Source organism: Lemur catta, chromosome 1 (genome assembly GCF_020740605.2).
Source record: "Lemur catta isolate mLemCat1 chromosome 1, mLemCat1.pri, whole genome shotgun sequence".
NCBI classification, from domain to species: Eukaryota; Metazoa; Chordata; class Mammalia; order Primates; family Lemuridae; genus Lemur; species Lemur catta.
In genome coordinates, this window is record NC_059128.1 from 93100587 (window position 1) to 93128214 (window position 27628).

Genomic DNA, 27628 nt, shown 5'->3' on the forward strand with positions numbered 1-27628 from the left:
TAAACAGCGTTCTGGCGCCTCTGTGCTGCTGACTTAAAACTGAGGAAAGGCCCGAGCTTCCTGTCTTAATTGAGAAATGTAAAGTATGGAGTTCTATACCTGTTAAAGATATAAGTAAGAATTTTAGATTTTTTATTTCGAAGTAAATGCTCTGGTTCTTCTACCTGACCTGAACTTGCTTTCTAGGTATGTTTTGTGCAGGTCTCTTTAGGATTCGGAAGGATTGGATCCTACAGAGAATGGCCTCAAACCTTTTATACAGTTATAGTGCACAACACTTTGGTTTTTTACAGCTTTTTTAGCCTTGTGTTCAGTGGTCAGTTCCTCTACACTCAGCCTTCCTGTTGTTTCTTAGTCTCCTTGTGACCTGGCAGGAAGGCATCTTGGCAAGTTTGTTGGAATCATCTATACACGATAATCAAAGTTCCGAGTCCAGGCGAAAGGAGCTGGCTTTCGTAGGGAAGTGTGAAGCTGTTGGGCAATCTCTTCATTTGCCAAAGGATATTTTTTAAAAACATGCTTTTGGCTTGGTGGCTGTGTGCTGGAGAGCTGGGGTTACCACAACCCTGACCTGTATCTGAGTATCGATCTCGGGAGTGTGAGGTATGTCCGGGTGTCAGCTGGTCCCTAACATCTGGGATTTTGCTTCCTAGGAGGCTTTTTTCCTTAAAAGTTAATTCTTTTCATGGGTAAATATTAATCAGTCACCAATCTATTACATTTTAGGAATGAGAGGTTCTGTGGAGGGCATGAAAAATTAAGAAAAATGTGGCAGAACTATTCCTTCAAAGGAATTGCCACCCTCTGAAGAGAGCTGTGTGAGGGTTATTCTTGCTAAACAGTCTAGATCAGTTGGTGGACTGTGGCAGAGTCTCAAGTCCTTGCTGACTGAATGACCAGATTGAGACGATTTGATCCTTGCCATTATACTGACCATGAATGAATCTGACTCGCCATGTTGACTTACAGAAGTTTCTAGGAATAAATTTGATGACAGGGACGTTTTTTTCCTAGGCCTACATTTATATTTTTAATCTGTTCTTTCTGCTTCCTGGGACATTATTTTTATTGATTACAAAACATGGAATAGAGAAATGGCCTGCGTGTGGCTTGAAACCAGGCTTCCTTTAAGCAGATGTATTTTGAAATTGAGGAGATAGGAGGCAGGGCAAACATGCTGGCCAGTAAATGTCGTTTGCCAGAGTTTACCATTCCTTAAACGGCAAAATTTCCTCAAAAAATTCTTCCAGAGTTACAATTCAGATTAGAGTAGGATGAGTAAATGTTCAAGACGGACGGTGGCCATTGGTGGTTTAACATGAATGCGGCAGGACTTTGCTGGCCAAAATGGCTCCACAGAACTTTAGTTGCTGGGGAACAAATATTCATTGTCTCCAATGTGCTCAGAATATAGGGAGGCATTTTGGCGGGACTCCCTACTGCAAAACAAGAGGACACCCTTGCTGTGGATTAAAATGTTTAAACTGGGTTCCAGATGGGTCAGGGGGGAGTCTGATTTGCCTTTGGATCACTGGTGTCTAAACAGAGCTAGGTTTATAGCAGGGAAACCTGAATCGAGGCAAAGGAAGAAAGATTTTGTAAAGCAGAATTCCTTTAGAAATGGCTGAGAAAGACCCGGATATCTGTTGTGTCAGTCTGAAGCCACATCAGTGCCCTCTTGGGTTTGGGCACGATGTGAAATTCCTTCTTGAGGGAGCTCTGTTGGGAAAGGAATTTTTGCCTCAATTGAGTAACTTTTCCTGGCTATTTAATATGCATACTCTTCTCGAGCATTTAAAGATGCAGAAGAAAGATAGCATTGTTCAAAGACAATCCTCCCAGGCTGCGCTTGGACTGTCTTCTGAGTGTGCCACAGTCCATATGTCAACACGGTTCTGTTTGTTTAGAATTTGGTAACCTGAGGGGGCTTGTGGTCTTGCCAGGGAACTTCTGTTCCTCACAAATAGTGCCACTGAAAAACGCCTCTTGTGCAAGTTTGGGAGTTTAGAAATAGTCTGCTTAAAAGTGCAATGTGCTATGGGGCGTGCTGTAGACCATCCCGGTGAGCAGAAGACAAATGGCCTTTCTCAGAAGGCTGAGGGAGCTTGGGACAGGTAAGCTTCCCTCTGTTCATTGTTTAAGAAAAGGAGGGACTTGTGTCTCTATTCCTTGCTTCCACTTGGCAGAAGGAAGTGGGTTGGGCCATCTGTTGGCATACTCAAGGCTATACAAGTCCCTTTTGTTCCCCTTCCTCCTGAGCGGGTCACATGTGCTCTCTTTGCCTGAACTTATCAAACGAGCCTCCAGCTGAGGCCAAGGATAGGGCTGGGGTGGATGCCCTTGACTGGCCATTGAGAACCCCCATCAGTTTCATCCCCGCTAGATTCTTACCAAAGGTGTGACCCTCCCATAAGTTTGCTAGATACCCTCATTTGTTCTGTTGGCTCCCCAGAAATGAAGCCTGCACTCACCCTAACCAAGAATTCAGGTTTTCCCAGGGCAGAGTTTTTCATGAGTCTGTCATTTCCTGACTAGTAAGACCACCTGCTGTGGTGCAGAATATCTGAATTTCAGAAGTGACTGGCAAGTATTCCTTGGGAAGGAAGAGGCAGTTAGACCCATCCACACTGGTGGGAGTGAACTTTTGGGAGTGTTTCCCCCCTCCCAATTGGATATGGTTATACCAGCAGGATTGTAAGGTGGTAGATGATTTCATGCCATGACTGATGAAGGCTCACTGATATTTTCATGTTGTTTAGTTTAATTTTTAGGTATCCTGAAGAATCGAATAAGCCTTATGGCTGATTTTTGAGATGATTATTTTTAAGGTGGGGAAGAAATGGCATCATTTCCGTGGAGGACAAATACTAAGACACTAGTTGAAAACCAATTAAGATGTAGTTTGGGCACATTGGTGTCAGTGGGTTGGATACGGAGCACAGCATGTGGTAAGGCTTCCTGACCTTTATTTTTCTTTGTCCAAAGCCTGTGATGGGCCCAGTGGGAGAAACCGGTCGCAGGTGGTTTTGCCTTCAAGCACATGCTGGTCTAATGCATGGATTGGAAGGCACTGCCACAAATTTCCTTAACTGATGGAAGCTTTATAGAATTTGGGGGCTTATTCCCCTGACAAAGCTGTCACTTCCTTCGCATGTTCTTTTTAAAACAAAATATGCGATGTTTTTTCTAGGGAAAGGCATGGGAGCTTGAATTTATTTGACAGCTTTTCTCAAATGACTTCAAAACATGACATTGCCAAAAAACAAAGGCTTGAACTGCTGACTTCCTTTTGAGAGGACATGAATTTAGTTTTTGGGTATTTAAATTTCTAAGGAGAGAAGGATGTTTTTGGTGGGACAAGGCACTGGATAGAGAGTTAGCCAGGATGGTCAGGCCGTGCCAACCGCTGCCTGGTGCCTGACCTGGGATAAGTCCCTCTAGGCTCCAGGCCTTGAGTTTATTGCCAGAGCACTGGGCCTGGTGATAAGTGTGGGGTTGCCTTAAACCACGAATTTCAGGCAGAAATCAACTGTACTCTTAGCTCCAAAGCCAGTTATCACAACTATATTGATCCATAAAGACTCACGAGGTGTCATCTGTCGCTTGGCTTCTGGCCTGGCTTGGGGAGAGGAGAGAGAGGCAACATCTGTGGCTCTGGATCCAGGTTTGCAGATGGAACTTGGAAACACTAACAGGCTGTGAGAACTGCCACTTGCAAAAATGCAAGTGAATGTGCATTATAAAGGCCCAGTGCTAGGTGGTCTTGGACTTCTCTATTTTCTTGTCACCTCTGTCTCCCTTCTTTGCTCTTAAATGTTTGGTAACAACCTTGAGGCTAATCTTTTCATTTTAGCTCTCACAAAGCCCAGAGATGAGTTGGAGGAAAACAATTTTCTGAAGCCCAGAAGGTTCGACTTTATAGCTCTATTTGCAGCATTTTCAAATACTACTTTATTAGCTGTCCTATCTTCTAAGGCCAGGCCACTCTGATCCGTATTGCTTGGATTTATGTGGCCAGATTTTGAACTCTGCTACAAAAGAGTTAACAAACTCCCTCTATGGCCATTAAAATATATAGACATTATTTTTTTCAAATTACAAAAGTAATATGTGTTCATCTGTAAGATGTAGGAAAATATAAAGAGAATAAAAATCACCCACTCAGTGAAACAAATGGAATTGACCCTCTTAGGAATTGGCCCGTAATCCTGTGTCACCAGCACTGAGATCTGAACGATCTGCAGACCCCTGAGATGGGCAGGACTTAGCCACGTCTTTGTGTGTGGTTTGTGATTATTCTACCTTGAACTTGAATCCTCTACTTAGTGCAACTTTTAGCACTGACTTGACTGCTTAACTCAAATGTGCTTTATACATGGAGAGACTTCTTAAGTGATTAGTGACTCACTCGCTCCCACAGTCTATTAAAGCTTCTTAGGAAAGTGATTTTCTTTTTGTGGAGTGGAAAGGAAGTCACAACGCCTGCCCTGCTCCCCAGCCTTTCCCTTCTTGGAATTTCCCAGGCATCATGGTGGCCACGCGTGTACCCTTGGTGCGCCCTTGGCTGTGCTCTGTGGACCTCCCATAGTATGCCTGTCCCATTTCCTCTCGGCTCTTCTCCAGCGGAGGCCTTTCTAGAAGGATGTTTTTCCTGCTCTGAATTTTTCATCTTGTTTTATTGGTTTCTTCTCTTTCCTCTCTGTCTGTGAGCCTGTCTGAGATCCTGGGAGCCTCACTTAGCTTCTGGGAGCAGATCCTATAGCTGGGCTCACACTCCTCCTCCAGTTCTTCTCTCCTGCCAACCTCCCTTTGATTCTTAGTTGTCAGCAAGCTGTGCAGCATCAGAGATCCTGGGATCTGAATTGGGGAAAGAGTACTTAGATTTGGGCTCTACATCTTACCTGCTTGATCTGTGCTTTTTTTGAGCCTTTATTTTTCTAGCAGTAGAATTAGTCCCATGTAAGGCTTATTAAAGAACTGTGTAAAATTGTAAATTATTTTGCAGATTGGGTGTTTTCCAGCTGTTCTCACCTTCTTAACACACAAGGTAGTAGCTCTAGATTCTGTGTTACTGTTCTTGTTTGATTCTGATAGATCCCTTAAATTAATAGAAAGATACCATGTTTATGGATTGGAAGACTTGATATTGTTAAGATGTCACCTCCCCAAATTGATCTATGACTTTAATGCAATCTCATTCAGAACCCCAAAAGGGGGAGTGTGTGTTTTATGAAATCAACAAGCTGATTCTAAAATTTACAGGGATGTGCAAAAGGCTCACAGTAGCCAAAATAATGTTAGAAAAGAACATAGTTGGAGGGCTTACATTACTTGATTTCAGGCTTTTCTGTAAAGATTCGGAAATCAAGACACTGTGATACTGGTGTAAGGGTAGACATATTAGATTCATGGAACAGACTAGAGTCCAGAAGTAGTCCCACACGTATACGATCAGCAGATTTTCATCAAAGGGGCCAAGGTAATTCAATAAAAGACTAGATGGGCTCTTGAACAAGTGATGCTATAACAATTGGGTATCCATACGGAAAAAAGTGAACTTGATTCTTAGGCTATACCATATAAAAATTATCTTGAGATGGAGCAAAGATTTAAAGTAAAAACTCTGTTAGTTCCATTAGGCTATTTATTTATTGTAATCAGCATGAGGAAGGACCCAGAGTGTTAAGTGTTGAGAGGGTACAAGGAAGTAGTTGGTGAGTGTGTGTGTGTGTGAGTGAGTGTGAGAGAGAGAGAGAGAGAGACAGACAGACAGACTGACTGACTCTGGGCCATTCTACACATGGCCCTACTGCACTGTTTGTTGAGCAGTAACATTAAAATTCAAAAACATGTTTCTTACTGGTACCTTCAGAGGATAGTTTTTGGTTCTCCTTTTCCTTTTATTTTATAAGCAAATCTTACTTTAGGTTATGCACTAAATCTGGCTTACATAAATGTAAACCTATTTTAAAAATTTACCAGGAAATCCTGGTGTCATGTTAGTGAGCAAGGAATCCTTCTGTTGAGCCAGTGTTCTTGCGGAGTTCTTGTCCTTAGTTATTGCCCACTGGAGCCCACCTGCCCTCTAATTGGGATCTAGGGGTGGGGAACACAGGTGGTGGGCAAATCTTCACACAGCTCTGTAATTTATCTGGTGGCCCCGGGCTGGGGCGCTTCCTGGACTTCTCAGAACTGCAGTGTTGGCTCTGTCTCATTTTATGCACAGAGATTTTATTCTCAAACATGTTAGGTGAAACTCCAGTCTCCCTCTTCCACACGCTCTGTTAAAGATTGATTTGTGATATCTGTAGGGAGTAAATTAAGGAATTCACAACTGATACTTGAGGAAAGGTGAAAGTGGTTCTCCCTAAACTTCATCTGCCCCTGGGGAAGGGTGGTGAAGGGGAGGGTCTGCCTCTGTGGGTAGCCTGAACTTGGTCCCAATATTACCCACATGTCACTGAGGCTAATTACATGATGGCTAAGTCAATGGCAGGTCTAGGATCATCCTTTCCTGTATACTATTTATAGAACAAAGATCAAGTGAGCATTTACTTTTTGGCAGGCATTGTTGCAGATGTGGGGAAAACAAATTTGAAAAAGGCCTATAAAGATCTGGTCCTAATGGAGTCTCCATTGCGGGAGTAAAGGTTTCCTGGTACTTTCTTTTGTGTTTTTCTCTGAAAGCCCAGCTCAAATCCAGCCAACTGTGATATGACTGAGAGGAAAAGGGCCTCTCTGTTCTCTGAAATCATTTTTGTGTCGCAGGTTCCCAGAGCGTGGCAGTTGTTACAGCACATGTAGCAGTGACTGTCTGTGTTAGGGTTTGGGCTACCCTCTGGGACGTGGACCGTGCCAGACCTTTTCTGGGTGTGGTGGGGGGGGGGCAAAGAGGGAGGAGACTCTGCCGTGGTGCCTTCCAAATAGGAAACGTTCAGCAAATATTTATTGAGCAAATGCATATCTGCATGAGGTAATCACAGGGTGGTACTACAAACACCGGACTGGATTCCAGCTCTTCAGACTAACATTTTGAGTTCCTAGGAACTGTGCTGAACCAAGGAAAGATGAAAGCCCTCCTGCCAGGAGACCCTTTCGTTTGTTTCTGGAGCATTCCTGATATGAAAGCTCTCCCATGGAGGTTGGGGGAGTTTTAAATTGCCAGCGTGTTTGAAACAAGGGACATTGTCTCGTGACCTTTCCCTAGGGTCTTGCATTCTTTGATACGGCAGAAGCAGGCATTGCTCTGAAGTTATAAATAACTATGCAGCTTGAGAGTTACGCTCTAGGGCCCCGAGTTAGAACAGCTGATTCCACTCTTGTTGTAGAGCAGAAAAACATCTTTTCAGAATCATGTGTGAGCAGAACAGCATTCAAACAGGATATTAATCTTCCTAGAAATTATACCAGGAAAGCAGAATGCTGCTTCTTTGCCCATCCCCTTTTACTTATTTAGTTAGTTTTTGCCTTATATGTTTGTCATTTTAGCATGTGTGAGATGAACGACAAGATATTTTTTGTTGTTTACCAGTGACAGATGATTAAATGTCTTCACTTCCTTTTAGCTTACAAACATTTGAGCTGCGATGAACTGATTTAAGGGTTAGAAGCGACCTTAAAACCATTTTCCAAAGATCTGATCCAAGAATTGGTATAAAGTCAAAAGGAGAAAAATAAGGAGAATATTTCTAAGATAAATTTATTCAGAGATTTGCTTTTCATTAAAAGATTTTGTCCTTTTTACTTTTTAGGTGTTAAAAATGTTTTTAATGAAATGATCTGAGGTAGCTTTCGCAAGCAAGCACGTTCAAGAGGAAGTTATCAGTCAGCCCAATTTAGGAAGGGTGGGAAGATTCTGCTCTCATAGTTGGAAACCCCGTGTGATGCTTGGGTTGCCCATCTCCCACTACGGAGTGCCCATCGAGTAGTGGTGTTTGCACTGGGAGTCCCCTGTCCCAAGGCTTGTCTTTCTCTGGGCAGCTTAGCCTGAGGTTGGAGAATTGGTGTTCTGTTGAACTTTCATAATCATAACCCAGCCAAGTGCCCGGGAGGCAGAGTGTAGGCGGGTGGGGGGGAGAATGTGGGTGGGCTTTGGGTCAACTCTTTGATTTCCGTGGCCAAAGCAGAAATGCCCATGAGCTGGTGTTAGTGCCACGAGTTAATTGCATGGTAATTAAATGCTAACATGACTGATCAGAGGAACTGTATAATTGAAGCATAATAAAATGTGACATGCTTAGTAAGCAATTGAGTTGTCTTCCTAAGGATGTAGGCAGTCCTAGGCAGAAGAAGCACAGATGTCTTTGACAAGCTGTTCTTTGCACAGTTTTGCCCTTTTGTCTTCTAAGGAAGATATGAGGTGTTATTCTAAAATAATGAGCCCAATCCCACGTGTGATACCTGAGAACCAGATTCATAATTTTGTATGAAATACTCTTTATTTTATAGTACTTTGCATACTTTTTTTTTTTTTTTTGCACACAGAATATTTACTTCTTGTCATTGGTAAAATTTAAAGGTTTTTTGTGGTCAAAGATTTTTGGTCTTTTCTCTATATATTATTGAATGGGAGAATGTCCAAGAGGATTAAATTCTCTGTAGTAGCTCTCTTAAGCCTTAATTGGTATGTTTGGTAGAGATAAATGAATATACCATTTAATCATGATGACAAATTCGAATATATGTTTCCTTTTATATGAGTGAATATTTAAGCTCTAGACATGATTATTGAAGTAAATATTTTTTATAATAAGTGAAGACAATTTGAAATAAAGATGACCAAATTTGCTACCAATTTGAAAAGACTAGGGAAATATAATTTATTTAGTAAATAAAAGGTAATGACTTTGAATGATAAAACAAAATTTTCATAACTTAGGTAACTATCTAAAATTCTTCTTAAAAATCTGGGTCCAAACTTTGAGCGTGAAGTTTTAGTTGGTACAACATTTAGACTCATGTTTTCTTGTTTAGATTTTTTTCTGTAATATTACTTTTAGAGCAGTGAAGGTCTGTGTATAGCCATTGTTTATCCTTTCTGTAAATAGAATATCAATCTAATTAGTATTCTTGGCGTTCTTGTGCATACATATGATCGCAAAAGTTACGTGGATGGGAATCTCAGTACTTTACTTTTTTAGCTTCCTAACACCCGTATGAGATAGGTCCTGTTTTCCACTCTGTCTTACAGATAAAGAAGCTGAACTACAGAAAGCTTAAGTCACCTGCTTAGGATCCTCTAAATCAGGATTAGAACCAAGGTCTGGCTCTCTAGGATCTGTGATACTAACCATTACCCTTTACTTGCTGTCTGTGTATACTAGTCATTCTGACAATTATAGATTTGAAGTGGTTCAGGATCTTGGAACAGCTGCCTAATAAAAATAGATTGGCTTATTTTCTGTAAAGATATTATGGTTTTGGAAAAAATGTATGTTGATACCTTATTTTGATAATAGAGACTATTTAGTCAATCACAGGTAACAGCATTTGTTACAGGTTATTCTATTAATTGAGCTCTATTTCTGTTATTTATTTTATAAATGTTTATCTTGCGATGATAATTAAAAACATATACCCAGTTAGCATCTGCTATCTGCTTGACTTAGCCAACTTTCAAGTTGTCTTCTAATAAAATCTAGATTCTAAAGAACCAACTTAGCCTTGGGATTGCACTTCTAGCACAGCATGTGGGTGCTGAGTTGTCTGTCCCCACTCCTTTCCTTGGTGTGCTTTGCCTGGAACTCGAGTGTGCTCTGAAACTGGCCCCGCCCAGTCCTCTGGGCCTCCTTGTGTCCTCTGGCTGATCACACAGAGCCAGGGAGGAAACGGGCTTTCGGGAGCTTGTTAAGTCTTGGCCATCCATGAGCCTCAAGTGCAGACAGGACCTCAGAATTGGGGGAGGTTGAGGGTCCTGCCTGGGTCGCCTCTCACCTTCCTGCCCGGAGCTCCCTCCCTCCACTTTGACTCTTAACTGCCCCAGGCTCCCTTGAGAGAGAGAGAATCCAGTGGCTTTGAATCCAGCCTCCACACCCTGTTGTTTTCCCAATCAGAAAAGGAAACACTTAGCTTGGGATTTGGATAGGGACCTTAGTTTCAAATTAATTCTGTATTTCAAAATTTTATTTCTGTAAGTCATTTGAAAAAAATATTTTTAATACATAGGAAAAGTTCTTAAGACTATCAGGATCCTCCCTCCCAATAGCCTGTATTTTCTCATTCTCTTTGGTGTTTCTGACTGGCAGCCTTAGTTAGGCATCTTGTAAGACGGGCTGGTAAGATGTGGTCCCAGTACCCCAGATGGCTCATGTACAGCACCTCTTCTCATGACAGGTGCTGCCAGCGCCTCAGGGGACCCACCAGAGCATGCTGTCTTCTTCCGGGGCCCTGGAGAGAGGTTCAGAAGTGTTGGGCCCTTTGTGTGGTGAACCAGAGGATGGGGACACTGGGCTTTAGAGTCGGTCACACTTGGGTGCTGCTTTCTGGCTTTTGGCAAGTCGTTTAATCTTTCTGAGGCTCAGTTTTTTAAGCTGTAAAATGGGGACATACTTGTACTTTATGTAATTGTTGAGGTAATTTAAATAATGGCATAGAAATTGGCATGACAATATATGTATAATGTATGGATCTTGCCCAACACATAGTAAAACACACTACTCAGAGCTGGGCTTGTGAATTAGCCTGTCATTTAATTTGCAAGTTATGGGTGTTATACTTTGGGGGTCCACAGGAAGCCTCTGTTCCTTTTCCCCCACTAATCCATGCATGGTGGTAATTTGCCTGCGGGCAGCGCTGTGGCCAGGTGATTGGGGGTTTGCTGACCTCACAGGAAAGACAGCGAGTGCCTGGCCACCGAACAGCATCCTGTCTCTGCCCACTGGCTGAGTCCAGGTCCTTGGAATGCCTTTCTGAGAATTGCTGTGCCTTTATGGATGTGAAAGAAGACAACAACCAGAGAAGGTCAAACTAAAACAATCAGGGTAGCTGTACTTGGTATCAATGACATATGAACATGGTAAAAATAAAAGCTTCTGAGGAGTTTGTCAGTCTGTTTTTCATTCCTTGAGATGTTTCTGAGTTAAAGAAGGGCTGATGAGAATGTAAGAAATATCCCATACTTTTGCATAAAAAATGCAATTCCTACCCCTAAAAGAATTGAGCCTAGGTCCAAACTGCCCACCGTAGGCTTGTGAAAATTTCTTTGAATTCTCCCATATTTTTTCTTAAAAATACTTGGATTTTACATTGTATCTATCCTATAGTGAATTGTGTTTGTTTTAATATTAAAATGATATTTTTCTTCCCAAATGTTAGAGGAGGGTTGATTTGCCTGGAAGAGATGACACATTCATCCTGAAGTTCCCCAGCTGCCATGGACCCTGGGTTAGCGGGATCCTCCTCCCCTCCCTATTCCACTCCACCCCCAGGGAGAGAAGAAATCCTTTCTACCCCGACAGAGGGATGTTTGTGGAAGCGTGTAGCCATGTTCCATGGAGTTAACCCCTGAACATTAAGGATTAACCCCACTTTCCTTAATCATTATGGAACTTCTAGAGATTAACATATCTAACTCAAGATGGACTCATTTGTGTTTAAACCATTCCTTTGAGTCAGGGTGGAATGAGCAATCTCGTTTTCCTGGATTTCCTGTCTTAAGTTAAAACAAAAACAGATCTTTAACTTGCTTTGAGACAGTCTCCTTTGGATGTTTTTCTGAGAAGCCATTCTCATAAACTGAGAGTAACCCTGGCTGGTTTTGCACCTCTTTGTAGGGGCCTGCCTGGAATGCTTCCTGGTGCTGCCCTTGGTTTCCGTGTCTAGTCCTGGTCAGTGCCCTGAGGAATATTCTTCACTGCCCACCCGGCCACTGTCCTGGGTCAGAATTAAGAGTGGAAAAATCTGACATTAATACAGTTTGGATGACTTTGTTATATTTTTGTACGCATTTGCTACTTGAGACACTCATAGGTCCTCAGTGTTTTTCTGTGTGGTTAGGATCTCTCATGGTGATGGGGAATTTTAGTCTTCTAAAAAATTTATTTTTATTTTTTAGAGATTAGGGTCTCACTGTGTCATCTAGGCTGGGGTGCAGCGGTGCGATCCTAGCTCACTGCAACATCCAACTCCTGAGCTTAAGCAACATCCAACTCCTGGGCTTAAGCGATCCTCCTGCCTCGCCTTCCTGAGTAGCTAGGACTACAGATGTGCACCACCACACTGGCTATTTTTTTTTTTTTTGAGAGATGGGATCTTGCTGTTTTCCTCAGACTGATCTCGAACTCTTGGCCTCAAGTGATCCTCCAGCCTTGGCCTCCCAAAGTGCTAGGATTACAGGTGTGAGCTACCACTCCTGGCAGAATTTTTGTCTTTTAATGGTGAAATGACTGCATTTCACTGAAAGGACATAATTTCTTGGGCCCTGTGGCTGAGTTTGTTGTCTATTCTCTTTGAGAGGCTTATATCAGGGCCATTCTTGGTTCAGAAATGTCTCTTGGTGGAAAATGTTTTCCCTTTTGTTTCCTATGTTCCTTTTTTTCCATTCTGAATATCATAGTGATCTGAACTAGCATGGTTATCCTTTCCAAGAAGGCACTCAAAGTCCTCTAGAAACATAGAGACTTTTCAGAACAAAATGGGACATTTTCTTATTCCTTAAGGTACTTATGGGATACCTAATAAAATTTAGATAATAATTGCTCAAAGACATGATTTTCCCATCCAAGAATGTACATTTTCTTTCTTCTAATGGTGGCATTTAGAGTTCTGTAATGGTATTAGTTTGACAGGGCCAATTATTTAAAATTCCTGGGTTCCCCTTGCATTGAGATAAACCAGTGAAATCAGGGGATCCTTGTCTAGATGTGATTTGCCCCTAGTATGCTCCAGTTTCTTAGGAGGAGAAACCATCCTACAGAAATTCTCTCTGCTACACTGCTGGTTTGGGTCGGATGTTTTGAACATCTTCAGACTTCTCTCTCCTGTTTGGATTGGCAACATCATCTGTTTCCCCTTCACCTCACCTGCAGAACTGAACGCTAGTTAAACCCTGGTTTCTTCAGCCTGGACTTCTTCAGTCACAAAGTCACTTCCGGCCTGTTTTTCTGACATCCTAGTTTCTAGATGGCTTCGGTTGGTGCCCCAGCCTCTAATCACTCAGCAGTCTCCTTTATGCATCCAATCTGTCACTGCTGCACAAGAATTCCCAAGCCCCGCACCTTGTTCCAGCTGTTCTTCCTACCTCAACACCCTCTAAAACTCTTTATGCCTGAATGGATGCAATACAAATCTTAGCGGGTCATGCTGAGTCCTCATGAGGATGACCTGAGTCCTGCTGTTCTGGTCCCATCTCCTCCCAGTTTTGTCCAGCCAGTGCCCTCCTTGCTGCTCTGCAGGCCCTTGGGCCTTCACCATGTTTTTCCTTTGCTTGCCGTGCTTGTCTACCTGTTGCCGGCATCGCTGTGCACCTTGTTTCCCCAAGCCAGCTCCAGTGATTGCTCTTTTGTGGACCCTTCTGCCTGCCTGCCTGCCTGCCAGGTAGGAGGTTCTGTCTTCCTTGCATCAGCCCTTGTGACACATTGTCTCCAGAGTGCTGAGTCCTTCGCTTTGTCTTAGTGCTTCCCGCTCTGTTGCAAATGTTGGATTTCCTTCCCCTTTGGGCAGAGAGGTGTTCTGTAGCCTGGGGTCGGCATAGGGCAGTAAGTATAACCACGTGTAAGTAAACCTAGGTTTACTTTCTGCTTCTGCCCTTGGGCAAGTCACTTAATCTCCAATTACCCCATTTGTGAAATGGCCCCTCATTCTTCCCCCTGGGGTGATTGTGAGAGTGAAAATGAGATGTCACACTGAGGGGCCTAACAGAGTGTCTGGCACATTTGCAGAGCTCAGTAAATGCTAGTTGCTTCCCAGTCTCCAATCCAAATATGGCCTAGGAGAAGCTCTGCATGAAATTGGTGTTCAGTAAATATTGATGGACTTGCAAACCCTCCCAGAGCCTACATGGTAGGCAGGTACACATTAAGTTGGCATAAAAGCCTGTATCCCTGTCTGTTGGAACTTTGAATCTGGCTCTATTTCACCGATTTCTGTCTTTACTAGGGGCAGAGAGTGTTCCAGATCTCTTATGTGTTAACCCCTCCTGCCTCCACTGACCAAAGCAAAAGAGAGAAAGGCAGTACCTTGTTAGGGAGCGGGCAGAAACCCCAATATTGCCTTTGCTGTAACTTGAAAGACTTACCTGTCTCCTTTCTTGCCTAATGAGGCACACAGCACACACAATACCTTGCCCTTTTCCTCTTGTCACCAGTCTCTTGCGGGCTACTAGCCTAGTACGCACACACCTCCAGCTTTTTCCTCAGTTCTTGCAATAATTAATTTCCTAGAGGCTCTGATTACGTGAACAAAACTTTTGCATAGACTATGAGTGAGGTTTTACCTGATTTCATTATGTCAGTAGTAGTATGAAAGCAGTGAAATATAATTCTGTTTAAAAAGGTCAAATATCTGATGCTCTTGAGAAAAATCCTGAGTGTCCCTTTAAAAATAGACATGGTATGTTGGAAACAAAGCTTTAATGTGGCTTTTTTCTCTCAAAGGTCTTTTATAACTTGAATTAGGCAGATGACCTTGTTTAATTACGAGCGGTAATTAATTCAGAGAACTCATTAGCATGTAAACATAATCTGACCTTCAGTAATGTAGATGATATGTTAGCAGTTCATGGGCATTGACTTTTCAGGGCAGGAAGAAAACAGAAATTGTCTCAGTTTGGTGTATTATTTCAAAACACAGAAATTAATTTTGTGTCAGGTTATGATTATAATTGAAGTGTTAAAGACTTCGAGAGTCAAAAGTTGCATTTAATCTCTCAGCAGTCCTTAAGTGAGTATTCAACAGATATTGCTCTAAATAATTGGCATTGCTAATGAGAAGAGGTAAATCAGCATCTATCTTTACGCCATTGGGATGTAGAATTAAGAAAGTGGGGAAATGAAAACTTTCCCAGAAGAGTGAATATGCAAGATGCAAGTTTTCTCCTATACCTCACTTACGCCAAGTAGCACAGAAATGTAAGTTGGGAGCATTTTGTGGGGAGGAACAGGTATGGGTGCAAAAGCACAAACCTGGGACTTCAGAGCACGTGACACTTCGAACTGCCCATCTGGCTGTTTCCTTATCTGTCACATGAGGCTGCTGGAGAAGATCTAAGGCCCACGCTCATCCCCCAATATAATTATCATAATCCTCCCCAAAAGTAAATGTGTCACTTAGCTGTTGCGATTCGCTCAGGATTGAGTTGGTGAGATTCATCCACGTCGTTTGCATCACTAGTTTGTTCATTTTTGTTGCTGTGTAGTAATTCATTGTGTGAATATATTAATACTGTACTTAATCCATTTTACTGTTAATGGAAATTTGCATAGTTTCCAGACTTTGGCTGTTGCAGAGAGCCAGCAACTTGTGGTCTCGTTTTCTGGCATGCCTGTGCACAGGAATTGAAAACTAACTTTCCTCTTTTCATCCAGATACAGCGACAGCAGATCCCATTATTTGCCAAGTTGAGTAGACTCTGTGATGAGTGTTCTCCCTTAAGGAGGGCATTCCACAGGGTTTGAAGTATTACACAGATACAAGAAATTATCCTTAGGCTTATTGCTATCAGTGACTAAAGGGATCTGTGTTATAGGGAAAACACACATCTGGTTTTGGGTTTTAATTTTATCTTCATTTTACGTGCCTTCTATTCGTGATGGTTTTGTTTTTCAAACTTGTTTTTTTTTTTTTTTTTTTGTACATGTGTTTTTATAATGACTGCACTTACTGACATGTCTCTGTGTATAGTGACTCGCTGAAACCCAAGCCTCGCTGATGATAAAACTCCCCATTCAACAAGAATCCTGGGTGGGGAAGGGCAGCTCTAACTTGATGTGGCCATGACTACGAGAGAGCTAATCAGGTGTGTCGGCGAATTCCCGAAACTGTGAAGATATTTGACAGCAAGGCTATACTTTGTGGATCATCCATCCAATCCAACCATCTCTTTTTACACGTGGAGATGTGGGTTTAGAGAGGTCAAGTGACTTCTCCAAGTAGAACACATGTCTTTTTCTGCCATTTGTGTTGCAGCTTGTCTGACAGTATTATTTATTGATTGAGCGTAAGGCATTATGGAGAGAGGACTTGGTGTACTTACAGCTTATTATTAAGAGTTTTTGGCAATGGGAGCTTTTAAATTAGGTCCAGAATAACATGTAAATTTCTGTCACTTTTTTTTTGCAAGTGACACACAGCATCCTTTCCTCCTTGGTTTATGTTCTCAGTGCTTTTATGTGGGTTGCAGGTTTATTTTGGTCCTAATGACATTACGCTGACATCTAGTTAGGAGTTTGCTGCTCTACCTAAAGAATTCTAAATTTCACTCGGTTTGTTTTGACTACAAATAAGACAAAATTTGTCAGGTGAGGGAACACATTCACTCTATGGTGTTGATAGTGACCTATAATTATCTCAGGTCTTTTTTGATTTCAACTTTGGGTGCATGCTTGCTTCTAGACAGCTGCTGCAGCCTCCATTCCCATCCCCGCCCCCCATCCCCTCCTGTCTCTTTCCTTCCCGTGGCTGAAGGCCTGGTGTCCTTCTGCCTTTGGTACTGTCAGTCTCTGCCCACACAGCTTAATCGGACGGAAGCTCTGGGAGGCAGGTGATCAATCATACCACTACTCATTTGCCTGATGCCAGGCAATCATTCTTAGTAGCTGTGCCTCACATCATTTTGATAGCAGTAAAGTTTTTTTTTTTTTTTTTTTGAGCTGTTTGAGTAAGATTTCAGGTAGGAGGTGAGGTAAGTAATTGCATGATAAAGAGGCAGAATTATGTTTAGATAAACTTGGCCCTGAGTTTTATTGCAGGGGTGTAGGTTGACCTAGAGGAGGGAGACATGGATTTCATTTGGAACATCCCGTGGTGGTATCGCTCTGACTGTGATGCTGTAGATTGGAAGAGTCTGCTGATGTGCCCCCTGCTCAGTCACCGCGTGGGCACCCCCTTGCTGTTGCGATTTCATTGAGGACCAGTGAATATGGATGAATGAGCTCATAAGATGTCAGTGGAAGATGGATGTTCTGAAGCCCAGGACAGCGAGAGGTTGCTGCAGATGCAGAGATCACGGAGTCCTCCCACCCCTCCTCCCACCTTGTGCCTTTGCGGTGCCTGCTTCCTGCACCGGGGCCTTTCCTCATGGAGCCTGTCTGTCCAGCCTGACTGCTCCTGAGGCTCACCTGCCTCCCTTTGTCCTCTTCCTTTTTCTACATACCCTGATCTGCTGTTGATAGAAAACTGCAATAAAGGTTGAGGTATTTGTTCTATTTGGAATAAAATTAGATGTTTCTTTTTTTTTTTTGGAAAAATGACTGAAAGTCTTACAGAAACAAATATAAAGACATCCTAAGCAAAATTGTTTCTGCTTTTGTTTTTAAACTTGCTGGGGGCTGTGGTTGTCTACCCCCCACCTCCTTTTGCTGAGCAGTGGAGAAAAGGAGGCGGTGACTGCTATTTTGTAATGAATCTGAATAATTATCTCCCCTGACCCCCCATATTTTAATTTTGTGCCTTTTTTAAGCAGAAAATAACTTTGTCCTGGAGATTGTTTGAGGATCAACTTATAACTTGTTTTTTAAAACTCAAACATACTGCTAAGGGTATAAGAGAATTGGAGCTTCGTGGCTTACCATACTGCCCACTCAGAAAAACAAACTTACATGTTAACTCTTCTAAGGAACATACTGATTTGATGATACCAGATACCAGTTTACCAGATCTATTGGGCAAGTCCGTCTGTCTGTCTTTTTTTTTTTCTTTTTTAAATAAACCAATTAGGAGAGACTCTACAGCCTTGTGCTAGCTCTACTACTTACTTAAATATCCCTGGCCATCTTACGCAAACTATTTGAAGCCTCAGTTTTCTCATCTGAAAAATGGGAGATTGCTATGTGGAATGAGAGTGTATACAAAGCACTTGCATCGGACCTAGCACACAGGGAACACGCATTAAATGTTGGCTAACAGCATTCCTTTTTAGTTATTTGTGTCTGAGGCAGGATGGAATACAGGGCTTGGAGAGGTAGGAGGAGTCTAGCTTTTGAAGACAGACTTGGGTTCAGATTTTGGTCATTAGCATGTTTGGTAGATTTTAAACTTGTCTGAGCCTCAGGTTCTTCGACTGAAAATTAAATTTGTATGAAATATTAAACTATTTAAACTTCACAATAATTCTAAGAGGTAATTAATTACTATTATTCCTGTTTTTACAGATGAAGAAACTGAGATACTAAGTGGTTAAGCATCTTGGCCAAGGTCATAGGGCTGTACCGGGCAGAGTTGGGTGAATTCAAGTCTGTGAGTGGAACCCCCACAGTATTGACTGCAGAGCTGGGGCTTTAAATCAAACGCTCTCCTCGTGACTCTGCTTCTTATATATGTAAAGGTAGACATTACACCAACAGTCAGAGTTGCCTAGCTCAGTTGGGTTGGGGGTGGTTAAGTATCTCTCACTTAAATTGGTAAATATCTCATAAATATTAATGGAAACCAAGTCAAGTCTTGGCCTGGGCCATGATGATTTTTCTGTTAGTGTTCACACCTTTATTTTAAGCTGTGTCCCTGGTGGCTCATAAATGAGCCACCAAGGGAATTTGCTTCCTATGCCTTTTCAATTGAAATTATTAGCCGGAGATGATGATCGCATATTAAATAGGCTTAACCTTGGAAGTTCTGCTTCTTTGCAGAACAGAGAATTGTGAATTGAAGACTCCAGTGTTCTTGTGTCTTCACAGGCTGATGCAGGGCATGCCAGCTGCTAGAACTGGGCCAGAAAGGAAAAATGATGGTTAAAGGAAAGTGGTGGGTCTCATCAGTGGTACAGAAGGAGGAGTATAATTTGTTGCAGCTAATTTCTGTTTGGTGGTTGAAGACTGTAAAATTGGCTACACAATTCTCAATGAAGCACATTCTCTAGAAAATAGTGTGTCATATGCATGTAGAACTGAAGTTGTATTTCTAGGAAAATATTCCTCAAGCTTTTCAAAAGTCTTTTAGTTAGTGTCTTAAAAGAAAAGTTTGAACCAAGAGCTGCAGAACGTATGCCATCTTCCTTTGGGTCTGCAATCTTTACCTGTAGAGTTGTATGCCTTCCAAAGACGAGTTCGTTAATTGTCCCTTCTGAAGGGAAATGGCACGTGTCCATCTCATCTGCTGCTTGGAAGAACCTGAAATGTATCCCTTAAGTCTGTTGAAGGCACAGAGCTGTGTGTGTGTACAGTGTGTGTGTATGCACAGGCACACAAGCTTCCTTTAAGGGGCCAAAAAATACAATTCTCAAGGCTTCCATCTTTAATGCATGGGGAATACAGAATTATGAATAGGTTTTGTTATTTCTACCCCTCTGTTGACAGTGGGGCACTAAGTCAACCTCCTCTTGTCTTTGGAACAAGAAGCATAGCTACAGCATAGAGACCAAGGAGGTGGCTGGAAAGATGACGGGTATATATTGTGAAGTGGGAAAAGGAGCATGAAATTGCCAATTGAGGAGATTCAATACTATTCAATTAGTAGTTGATTTTTTTTTTAAGTGTGTATCTAGCTGTTTTGGAAGCTCTATTTCCAGAGGGAGATTGAATGACTTAAAAAGTTATCTCTTTGGTGGCTATCTTTTCACTCTTACTCAGTTGTTTTGTTAGGGACTTCTTAATTTTTATAGACTTGTTAAATTTTTGAAAGTACTGTGTGTGTTTAATTCCTTACATGCTTCGTCCTTGCCAGGGTGAACAGTTAAATGCCTGATAGCTTGGATGGAGGGAAGGAGAGGGTATTCCATTTCAGGCCTTGGCCTTTTTTTTTTTTTTTTTGTTCCCCCTAACACTGTCATTCCTTTGTCCCTCACATAGATTGACAGGAAAGCATGTCTGGTCCTTTGCCTTCTGGGCCAAAGGTGCTTAAACTGCAAACCTAAAGCTTAAAGGGAAAGGTGATGATAAGAATAGTGTTTTGGTGAATTGTGGATTACATCCCACCCTTTTCTTTCTCCCCTGCAGCTGGGTTTCTCACGTCTGTGCAGTGGTTTTGAGGAAAACAAAGAATGACTGATCTGGGAGCCCTGGAGTCGCTTTAGGGCCGCTCTGCTCTTTGACACGTGGTGGGACCGCCAAGGATAAAAGACAGCAGGGCACGTCAGGGGCTGAAGTGATTTCTCTTCTATTTTAGAGAGAAGATATCAAGAAATAAAAGAGGGAATCTATGTCAATAAATCCTGTAAAAAATTTTTTTTATTCTGGGTTTGACAAACTGCACGGTTGGTTGGTTTCTACACTGCATCAGGGTTTGGCTTCTGAATACAGTTGTAGGCTGTGGTGGTCCATTTGTCAAGTTCTCATGAATGAAATACAGGTCCTCTTGCCAAGGCCTTCACAAGCCCTGTTGGGCAAATCTGTGCTGGATCCTGGCAGGCGGCCCAAGTAACCTCCTGCCTTACCCCATGGGCTTTCTGAAGTTAACTGTTTCTGATGAATTTGGAGGTGAAAATCTTGTCACAGGAGTTGCTGTGGATATTTCTCTGTCTTGTTTTTTTTATTGTTGTTGATTTTTAAAGAGCAAATTTGTGACTCGCTAACCCCCGAGGCTTTCTGAGAATGGTCTTCTGTTTGGCAGGTTGCTTGCTGGTTTATTCTTCCCTTGCAGCTGACATTTTGAGGACAGAATGACTCCCAGGCGTCAATTTCAGAGTTGAAAAGCCAGAGAAGAAAATTGCATCTTCTTCCTCTGATGTGCAATTAACTTTGACTTGGAGAGATTCACTCCCCAGCTGGGATGTGAGAGAATGTTACAGAGGATTTGGAAGCTGCTAACAAAATGAATGGTCTGCCCTGAGCTTGCTTCCACACACACATTCCACCTTCCAGCCCCCAAAATTCCATGGATCCTAGGCCCTGGGATAAGTCCTCAAAGGTTATCTGAAGTTTAGATGCTAACTCTTATCTGCTTTAAATATGCCAACTGTTTCTCAGAACCAGAAGTTTATAAAGTGCATCGTGACGCAGCAGCTTCAACAGAGCCCTGAAGCTGGTAGCAAGGGGAAATAAATTCCAGGGAGAACATGCTAAACCGGGCACTTACATTGGGGAAAATCAAGTTTTTGGCTGACGTGTGATTTAATGTCCTCAATGAGGTATGGACGTGGTGGTGGTATCCGGCGCTTCCCTAACCGTAAAGCCCTGGAATAAACGCTTTCCACAAATCTGCACCCCTCACTCCATCCTGCTGCCTGATTCACAAGAGGAAGAGGTCAGAGGGCTCTAAATGTGCACCAGTGAATAGCTGCATGACCTTAGGCAAGATGTGGGCCATTTTATTAGCACCTGGCATCTTTAGAGCTGAGCACTATGCTAAGCTTATTACATGCACTTTCATATTTAATCCTCACAAGAACCCCGTGAGGTTCAAAGTAGATCTCCTTTTTATGGATAAGTGAGCTTAAGAATAGGTGGTAGCGTTGGGATTCACCCAAGTCTGTATGACTCCAAAGCTGCTGATGAAATGAATGTTCTGCCCAAAGCCATGTTGTAAATTTGTAGTATATGATAATTCTGAACTTGTTTGCTCTCAGTAATACAGCTTTTTTCTAGCCTGAGCAAGAGCGAGACCTCATCTCTACAAAAAAAAAAAAAGAAAAATTAGCTAGACATGGTGGCACGTGCCTGTAGTCCCAGGTATTGGGAAAGCTAAGGCAGGAGGATAACTTGAGCCCAGGAGTTTGAGGTTACAGTGAGCTCTGATGATGCCACTGCACTGTATCTGGGGTGACAGAGCAAGACTGTCTCAAGAAAAAAAAATACATATAGCTTTTTATGTATGTATGTATATATAAGAAAAGTAAAAATTGGCTGAATCTCAAAGGGAAATGTTGACAAATCCGTTGGCATGGTGGGAGAATTTAACATACCTTTCCCAGTAAACTGTGATATATCAAATGAGCAAAAAAAGAAAACAAAGATCTAGAATATAACTAGCTTGATCCTAGTACACATGCATAGAACCACAGCTCTCAAAACTTGGGGAGTACATGTTCTTAAGCACACGTGGAACATTTATAAAAAGTGATATGTGTACACCTCAATCATTTTAAAAGGCGAAAGGTTTTATTCATTTTGAAGAGAAACCAGAGTATACACCTCAATAATTTTAAAGAGTCAGTATCATGTGGGCCACTTAAAAAAAAATCAAAATCGATTAAGTTAGAAGTTAAAAGGCAAATAAATTGCACAGTGCTATATGAGTGCGAGATGTTCTTTAATTCCTCTCCCATACTGAGCATACTGACCCCAGCTGGAAAGAGCTCAGTCTTGGGGAGCTGACCTGGAGGCAGAGTAGTCTGAGCAAAGCCACCACCCCAGGGTCACTAGGATTAGATGCTGCTCCTGTTTCCTTCTGAGGGTCCCTGGTTGGAAGGTGGTTTGAGGTGGGAACCTCTCTCTCCTTCCCAGTTAGGCATTTTGTAAACATAAATCTCAGCTCTTCTTCTCCCTTAGGAGGAAGAGCCCTGAAAACCACCTGGGACTCCTTGTGCATGGGAATTCTGGGCTATTCCAGCATTCCTGTGCCCTGATAACATAGCCTTTTTCAATGCTGGGAAATAAAAATGTCTTATTGCACCATAAATTAAAATCATTGGCTTTCACAGAGCTGTGAATAGGAGCTTTGTAAGGGGCAGATTTTATACTCTGAGTTTTTCTGTTAATGTGACAATTACCATTCTTGGGGGGTCTTGCATGTGTGTGTGCGAAGCAGTTTTGGCACGGTCCCACCTCATCAGTGGTGCTGAGGCAGCGTGATGTAGAGTGAGAAGACCCAAGCTTAGAAGCAAGGGAGACTGTGTCTCCTGGGACAGAAGCCATTTGTTTCTCCTTCCTGAGCCTTAGACCGGGACTTCAGACCCCTACCTTGAAGTAGCTTCGAAAGGAATAGATGAAACCGTGTATTTTAAACAGTGATGTGCTTGGCATGCGATACGTGTCCGTAAATGATACCTATTGAGATTATCATCATCTTACAACTTCATTAATTTGGATTCATAGCTTTAGAATTCCCAGTTTGGCTGCATTCATACATGCATCATATGCTTGCTTTTATTCATTCATTCTTACAGATGTTTGAGAAACTGCAGGATGTGAAAGCTCAAGTTAGCGCTCACTGTTCATTAGTCTCCCAAGCAAATGAACAGAGAAGAGCTTAGATTCAAAGGATTTTGAAGGTGGAAAGAATTTTCCTCCTCTCAGTTTGCTCTTGAGGGGAAAAAAGGCCCACAAAATTAAAATGATTTGCCTTGAGTCATACTTAGTGAAGGACAAGAATAACATGATGGTAGTCATCCTCATGGTCGTCATGACAGCATCTATGTGCATGAGTTTATTTCATAACATCCTTTTGAGAATGCTGTTGCTAGTCCAAGCTTACATGTAAGGAAACCAAAGCCTAGCAAACGTAAGGCACTTGTCCAAGGTCACTTGGCTCCCTCGCCATTCCGTCTGGCTGCAGATCTTACTTACCTTCCTATCCAGAGCCCTACGTGCGCTGCCTCTTAGGTATATTTAATCTGCTTATTAAAGTTAATTTGCTAAAGCCATCCACGTGTCCTCAGACAAGGTGTCATCTTCTACAAAATGAGGAGGATACATAAAATATTTGCAGCTCTCCCTGAAATGTATATCAATCTCTTAGAGATGATTTAAAACCAGCATGGGATTGACTTGCATGTACAGATTTATGCAATTTGTTTCTGCTAGAACTTATTGAATATGTTCCCCTGTTCGCTTCTGAAATGGGGTCATTCATTAGTCCCCTGGGGACCACCCCACCCTGCATCCCCCAGTCATATTTTCTCAGGCCATTGGCAGAACTGTTCTTGAGGTTAGTACAATGCCTTTTCTGTGGCAACATTAGAATTCAGTTTGATCTTTCCCTTGGCTATTAGAAAGTGGCCAAAACTTACTGCAGTCACCCTTTTCTTGCCAATTTTGTTTCTCCCACATTATTCTTTATATTACCCTTCAGTGACAGGGTGCCAATACCTTGCAGAAAATAGGACATTTGCTTAGACTTGTGGGCCATTTTGTCTAGAAGGACCCTTAGGGATCAGGAAACTTGGTCCCAGAGAGGTGATGTCCCCACATGGGCTGTTGCTTAGCAACACAGGTGGTTAGCAACCAGCCAGATGCTGCTCTCACCCCCATGTCCACACCACACCCCTGCCCCCTGGTTCAGGCCTGCCTGGTCAGCGTGCCTCCTTGCACCCTGCTTGAGGGATTCTGGTGGTCTCGGTCAGAACTCCTGGCAGGGTGGTGCTGGATCCATACCTGCTGCCAGGGAGAACTGCAGCAAGAGAAGCTGAAAGAAGAGTCGATTAAAGCCTTTAGTCTTGCATTGGTGGTGGAGATGGGGCAGGAAGGGGGTGGGTGGGAGTGGGCAGTGATGTGCTTGGTCATGTAAATTTTACACTTGTTGTTTTTTCTTATGTAAGCCATATACTCAGTGAACAAACCCAATAAGCAGAATATTTAAGGTAAAAGTCATTATTTTTCTTTCTAATGAGGAAATCAATGCCATCTTTCCTCTGCCTTTCCTTGTGCACTCCAACTAGATGTCAGGCATCCCCGGGGCTTCACCTCTGCATCTCCTCACAGTCCCCTCTGGGGCCCAGTGCAGCCAGTGCTAGCACCCAGCCTCACCCCTGGTTTGGAGCGGCCGGGCCAGTCGCAGTGATCTCAGGGGCCCTTCCCTCAGTGGGTCAAGAGTCCTCCTCCACTGGGAAGGATCCCTTGGAGATCTTAAAGGTGTTCCACTTCCCAACAGAAGCAAGAATTTGAAATTCCATGTCTTCATCGGCTTAAGAAGCTGGCCCAAAAGGGGCTCTCCCAGACACTGTCCCAAGTGATCTTTATTTCTGTTCAGAAGTTTGAAAATGTTCTGTTTCTATGTGAGAGGTAATGTAAGGGTTACAGGTGCCAGTCCCTGTTCTCAGGGAGCTTCTCTGTCCTTTGTGTGTACAGACAAGCCATGGATGACTGCAAAGTGAAGCCATAGTGTTCACAAAACTTAGGTGTCTGTGCGGGTGTTACAGTATGTGTGCACGTATGCCAATCTGCAGTCTGTATTTAGAGTCTGTATATGCACGTGTGTTTACAGTCTACACACATATACACATGCATACATGCACATGTGGTATTGAAGAGAGACCGAGTGATGAGCTTCCCTTTCATGCTTGGGAAGCCCTCAGGGAAATTTTTGAGACATAGGCCCTTTAGGAGGGTGGATTGGATTTTGAAGTTGTAGGTGAGGAGTGTATACTACTTACAAGCTGGTGGAATAGGGGAAACTGTGTTAGGTGTTTGGTGCCAGAATTTGAAGTTTGCTGTGGATTCTCCAGAGATCATTTTAAGTGATGATGATCACGAGTGAGGTTTAGCCTTCTGTGGGGTGTATACTGGGTTCCATGTGGCTTCTCTCCTATCGTACTGCCTGGTTGAGCTGGGACCCATATCCTTATACTGCTGTGGTTCCAGGTAAAATTTCCAGTGCGTCTGCATCAGGGAACCGTTGGCCTGTATCGTGATGCCAAAGCAAGCCCTGTTGAATGAAAAGCCCACCGGGCTCATCACCTGCTGTCAGGTAGAGGTTTGAGTAGGGCAGGAGGGTCACTGGCCTCTCATATTGGTGACAGCAGCACATGTGTCATGGGGAAAAATGACCTCATAGCCTCAGGGAAATAGTGGTAAGTCATTCGCAAAGATGGACAGATGCCTTAGCAATTTATAGAAAACTTCCATCTCTTATTTCTGCAGCAAGATAGGTAGACTCGGATAGATTTTATTTTAATGTAGAAGGTATGGAGACTCACAGCTGAATATAGTAGGGCTTTAACTTTCAGTTTCAGGACTAGGCTTTTAGCTGGTGGAACTTATCCACTGCCAGCCTCTTTTTCTCAAGGGGAAAAATGCTTTTGTGATCATAAAAGTACAAGATGATCACTACTGAAAGGACTATAAAAATGGAAGAATAAAGTAGTTATTATGAATCCTACAGCCATGGTTCTCATTTTGATAGATTTCCTGCTAGTCTTTGTGTGTATTTAAAAGTTTGTAACTTTCCCAGATTATAAAAATAACACATGTGGAAAATATAAAATATATTTTAAAAATCACTCACATATATTACTTACATTGGAGATAACTGCTGTTAACATTTAGTGCATTTCCTTGAATTTTTTAATAGATGGATATGTGTATATGTTTTTCAATTCAATAAAATTAGGTTACTTTTATATCATTTCTATTGTGTTCAACTTTATATTCATTTTTCATGTTGAGAATGCTTATGTTACTGAAGCTAAAATGTGATTTAAATTGATACTTAATTTGTTAAATGGATATATCAAAATTTTTGTGATCATTCCTTATATTAGGCAGGGTAGGAAATTATCTTGATGTGATGGCAGCCTCCAAGGACACTATCCTAGAAGTCATGAACAGATAGACTCATAGACCAAATTAAAATGATTGGACTGTTCAATTTATTAAGTGGATTTAAGTACACAGAAACAAAAGGAAGGAGACGAGGCAGGTTAACACACATCTGTCAGGGCAGATGGACCACATGGCTTATATTCCAGTTGGGCAATATTCATATCCTGTCTCTTTGTCTGCCACACACCCTTCCCCTCCGATGGCGAGGTCATGAGGACCAGATCTGAGAATGAGCCGGGGCCCTCGGGAGACCAAGGCTCCCGGAGCCCACACATGCCTGCGCTGTTGGAGACACAGGGACACACGTCTGGCCACAGGTGTTGCTCATCAACAGCTCCTCTTGAGGGCCTGGAGGTTTGCTCCGTTTGTCTCGGGCAAACAGGTTGGGCCAGAGTGGGTATTGGCAGTGGGTGGGATGTTGATGAATAGCGAGTCATCACTTGGTTCTTGTGTCTTTCCCTACCTATGTTCAGATACGTGCTCTCCTTCCTTTATCTATAGCTGCCTTGTCTCACAAGCCACATGCTTGTCTATTTTCCATACTTCACACATCTTGGGGGTTTTATCTGTCCCAGTCGGTTGTGCTTTCTTGTTCTCTATGCTGAACGGAGCATTCTTAAAGCACACATTTCACTAGTTGTTTCCAACTTTTCCCTAATCTAGGTAATGCTTTGATGGACATCTTTGTATATGAAGCTTTTGCAGTAATTCAGGTTGGTTTACCAGAAATGGAATTACTGGGGCTGACGTAACATTTTTAAGGCTTTTATCGTGTATCGTAAAATCGCTATTGAAGAGAGATGGGGAGAACTCCTCAGCGTTATACTTGAGTAGTTTGTCTCTCTTGCCCTGTCCTGTCTCCAGTCCCTGTGTCCTCTGCTTCTCTTGTTTTTTCCCTTATTTTAATTAGGTTTGCTTTTTTTTTTTTTTTTTTGAGGAGGATGTGAATACAGAGGGCAGATAGGTGGGGAAAGTAATTATTCCTACTACCTGTCTTGCTTAGGCACCAGTTTCCTTCCTCATAGGGAACCTTCTCTTTTATGTGTGCATTTTTAAGCACAGGT